Here is a 5,273-nt window from a genome sequence, read left to right as displayed (position 1 = left end):
ACACCATGTAAAATTAATTTATAAATAAAAATTAAATTTAATTAAATTAAATTACTCACAATTGTAAAATTAATTGTAAAGAATAATTTATATATTGTTTAAAGAAGAGTTAGATAGAATTCATATATATATCATCGATGATAAAACATTTCAAACATTCGAATCCTTGTATATCTAAATTGTTCCAAACATGCATGGATCATAAAATTAAACAAGGGAAATAAGATGGAATTGAAAGGTACTAGGCCTCAGAGAGAATTCAGAGAGAGGAGAGAAAGACGAATAGGGCTGAAAGCATGTGTGTATTAAACTGAAGCAAAAAATTGAAAACTATACACATGAGTATTAGCATTTATAGACACAGCATTTATGACAGCTAGCAGCTAATTGTAACTGATTGAATAACTGAATACTGGCCTAGAAGCTTCTGCTGAGTCAGCAGGGCCCACTAACTCTAACAGAAAAACTGAATCACAGCTTACTAGACTAACAAACTAACTGAACGGGACAAAACAAAAGCAGATTAAGCGGCAGAGCAAGCTATTTCTTCAACCTCTAACATCATCTCTAATTTCCTTCTCTTGCAACTTCTGTTAACCTCTAACATCATCTCTAATTTCTTTCTCCTGCAGCTTCCTTTTGTCTGGCAACATCATCTCTAACTTCCACTTTCTACCGAACACTTGCAACTTGTTGTTGGTCACTAACATTGAGCTTGCTTCTGATGTATAAGAAGGCTTCAGATAAAACAGTCTTTGTGAAGACATCAGCTATTTGCATAGCTCCTGGGATATGTCTCACTTTAATTTCTTTACCATTAACATGATCTCTAACAAAATGGAGATCGATTTCAAAATGTTTAGATTTGGAATGCAGGATGGAATTTGCTGCTAACAATACAGCACTTAAATTGTCACAGTACAATATTGGTGGCTCAGGAATAGGGAGTTTTAACTCAACCATCAAGTTTCTTATCCAAACTAATTCTACTACTGGATCTGCCATACTTCTATATTCAGCTTCAGTACTAGATCTGGCCACAGCTGTCTATTTCTTTGATGCCCAGAAAACCAGGTTGGAGCCAAGGAATACACAGTATCCACTAGTTTATTTTCGATCTTTTGGGTCTCTAGCCCAGTCAGAGTCACTGTATGCAATGATCCTCATAGCAGTGTCCTTCTTTATATGCAGACCATGACTTGCTGTTCCATTTAGATATCTCAACACACGTTTCACCATTTTCTAGTGTGAATCTAGAGGAGATTGAACAAATTGAGCACGTTTATTGACAGCATAGTAGATCTCAGGCCTGGTAATAGTCAAGTACTGCAAAGTGCCTATGAAAGATCGGTAGAGACTTGGGTCGTTGAAGCTTGAACCTCCTAGGGTTGTGATTTTTATTGTAGAGGGAAGAGGCATGTGGCAGCCTTTGCACCCTACCATGCCAGCCTTCTTCACCAACTCTTCAATGTATTTTTGCTGTGTGAAGACCAAACATGCATCTTTAGTTTTGGTGACTTGAATTCCAAGAAATTAATGCAAATCACCCAAGTCTTTTAGAGCAAACTTTGAGTTTAGCTGCTGGATGACTTTCTTGACCAAACTGGCTGACTCACCTGTTACAATTATGTCATCTACATACACAAGAACATAGGTTTTTAGGTTGTTGCTGTCACGAACAAACACTGCTATGTCTGACTTGATTGCTGCAAAACTAAGGTCTTTTAACCCACTTGCCAGCTTATGATATCACTCCCTAGGAGCCTGCTTTAGCCCGTAGAGAGCTTTAGTTATTTTGCACACTAATGAGGGATCCTCTTATTCATACCCTTGGGACTGCCTCATGTATACTTCCTCAGTGAGGTCCCCATGCAAGAAGGCATTATTTATATCCAACTGCCTAATTGTCTAGGACCTTGACAATGCAACTGAGAGCAACAGTCTTATTGAGGTAGGCTTGACTACCGGGCTGTAGGTTTCTGTGAAGTCAGAGCCTGGCTTTTGAGCAAAGTCTTGAGCAACCAACCTAGCCTTGTACTTTTGTAGAGAGCCGTCTGCATTATACTTGATTCTAAAAACCCACTTGCTTCCAACTGCATCTTTATTTGGGGGAAGTTTTACCAACTTTCATGTATTGTTCTTGATTAAGGCCTCATATTCTGTTTCCATTTCTTCCTTCCATTCAGGAACCTTGAGGGCTTGCTTAACACTTCTTGGTTCTACACTTGCCAAGAAAATTTTAGGCTTGACTATTCCAGCCTTGCCTCTGGTTATCATTGGGTGAAGATTCTGTGTAGGTACTGGGCGTAAAGGTTGAGGGTCAGTAGTAGGTAGGATAGTCTCAATGTCATTGATTGGGATAGGAATTGGAGCTGAAGAAGGTGCTATAGGGAATTGCCGGCTGACTTGAGGGTTACTTGACTGCAAGGGACTGATATTGTTGCTTGTTGCAGGCTCTTGTTGCCTATTTGAGTGATTGAAGTTGGTTTGAGGATGATTGTTAACAGGGGTAAGGTTTGGGAGTTTTGGAATTGTTGGAATTGAGTTTTGAACTTCTGGGGCTGCTGGTTGATTGCTATTGTAAGATTGTTTGTAAGGAAACTGGTCTTCAAAATACACTACATTTAGTGAGATGATAACCTTTCCTTGTTGGGTGAGACACTTGTACCCTTTGTGTGCAGTTCCATAGCCAATGAATGTACAAGGAGAGGACCTGAACTCTAGTTTGTGCTTGTTGTAAGGCCTTTGATGTGAAAAACACAAACAGCCAAACACTTTAAGGTTTTCATACAATGGTGGCTTTCCAAATAGCTTCTCAGCTGGCGATAAACCATTTAGAACAGGTGTTGGCAGTATATTGATGAGCTTGATACCAGTGGTGAAAGCTTCTCCCCAGAACTTTGTAGGCAATGATGCTGCTGCCAGCAGAGTGAGTCCCATTTCTACCACATGTCCGTACTTCCTTTCAGCTAAGCCGTTTTGTTGATGAGCATGAGGACAAGAGAACCATGCACCACTCCTTTATTCTGCAAACTTTTTGATAAGCTAATATACTCAGCAGCATTGTCACTTTGCAGTGACTTTAGTTTAGTGTTAAGTTGTAATTCAACCATTTGTTGGAAGTTATCAAAAACTGTTTTTAACTGAGCTCTAGACTTGATTAGGTACAGCCAGGTAAACTTCGAAAATGCATCAATAAAATTTATAAAATACCAGTTTCCATTTCTATCTGCAAGGGGAGCAGGCCTCAAATGTCTGAATATACAAGCTGCAAGGGGTGTGTGTACATTATTTGTGAAGAGGAGAAGGGTAATTGATGTGATTTTCTTATACAACAAGCTGAGCAACTAATCTTTTCGGGTGAGGCAGTGATTTTGTAGGTTTTTAATACTGTTAAGAGTACATTATAATTTGGATGGCCTAATCTAGCATGTCAAAGTAAAGACTCATCCTTATTTCTTATCGCTGAGACATAAGCAGTTGGTATTTGTGTGTTGTGAAGATTAACAAACTTATAGAGGCCTCTCTTTACTGTGCCTTAAAGCACAACCTCCTTTGTGTCTTTGGTCTTTAGGCAGCACCTATCATCATGGAATTCAAAGAAAATCTTGTTGTCACAGCATAATTGGTGAACACTCATCAAATTCTTAATAATTTCAGGAACACAAAGTAATTTCCTCATATGCAACAACCTAGAGCTCATATTTGTTTTAAAACATGAACTTCCAACAAATGAGATTTGCAAACCTGTTCCATTGCCGATTACAACTTGCTCTTTGCCACATTATTCTTCTTTCTCCATAAGATTTTGTTCTTCATGAGTCATGTGGTGTGTAGCACCCGAATCTGGATACCAATTTGGATACTGGACTGTTACTGGTGTTGATAGCATGTTATAGAAGTTAGCTTCAGGCTAAGCTAGCTGATCTGAGTTGCTGTGATTGTATCCTTCTCTTCCATAACTTTCTTCTTTAAACTGGTCCTCACTATACCTGTACCAACAGGTTCTTACAGTGTGTCCATACCTGTTGCACAATTGACATTGTGGCCTATCATTTTCATATCACCTATTACTGTACATTCTGCCTCCTCTGCTAAGCTGACCTCTTCCACTTGTGAACTGTGCATCATTTGCTAAATCTTGTGCTGGCCTTCCTTCACCAGAAAAACTTTTGCCTCCTCTAAAAATTCCGCCTCCTCTTCCTTTGAAATCCACCTCTGAAGCCTCCTCTTCTTGCTTGTAGATTCTGGTTATAATTCCTAAATTGTGCCATATTTGCTTGCATAAACGCTTCAGGCTTCCTGAATTTTGCAAGCATGCTTTCATGAGCTAGTAGCAACGCTTCCAACTCAGCAACGGTTATACTTTCTGACCTGGAAAGTACTGAAGTGTAAAATGAAAAATACTCTTCTGTTAAGCCATTCAAGATAACGCTCACATGATCACTTTCTTTCATCATCTCTCCTACAGAGGCCAGTGCATCAATTGTGCCTTTAATCATTAGTATATACTCAGTTACAGATCTTCCAATTTAGAGAGTGCTGAGTTTGTTCTGCAACTGCATCACCTTAGCTTTGATTTGTGAGGAGAAGTGATCTTCCAACCTTTTCCATACCTGCTGTGTATACGTGCAACCTACCATCCTAGTGGTGAAAGGCTTGCTCATAGAGGCTAGCAACCATGACTTTAGAAGTGTATCTTGTCGTTTCCACTTTTGATATTCTGGATTTGCAGTTGTACTCGTTCCATCTTCTGAAGACACAAATTGTAGAGGAACTCCTTATCCTGTAATGTGGCTCATCATATCGTTTCCTTCTATTGTCAAAATTGCTTAATCCTTCCATTGCAAGAAGTTATCCTCATCCAGTTTTATTGAAATTGGAGTTGCTGTGAATCCTTGAGCCATGACTGTTCTTGGATCATGTGTGGTGTGTGAAGCTGAAGGCTCTGATACCATGAAAGGTACCAGGCCTCAGAGAGAATTCAGAGAGAGGAGAGAAAAACAAATGGGACTGAAAGCATGTGTGTATTAAACTGAAGCGAAAAACTGAAAACTGTACACATGAGTATTAGCATTTATAGACACAGCATCTATGACAGCTAGTAGCTATTTGTAACTGACTGAATAATTGAATACTGGCCCACTAACTCTAACAAAAAAATTGAATCACAGCTTATTAGACTAACAAACTAACTGAATGGAACAAAAGCAGAATAAACAGCAGAGCACGCGGCAGAGCAAGCTATTTACTCAACCTCTAACATCATCTCT

Source organism: Arachis ipaensis, chromosome B10 (genome assembly GCF_000816755.2).
Source record: "Arachis ipaensis cultivar K30076 chromosome B10, Araip1.1, whole genome shotgun sequence".
Lineage (NCBI taxonomy): Eukaryota > Viridiplantae > Streptophyta > Magnoliopsida > Fabales > Fabaceae > Arachis > Arachis ipaensis.
Note: the sequence above shows the minus strand (reverse complement) of the source record.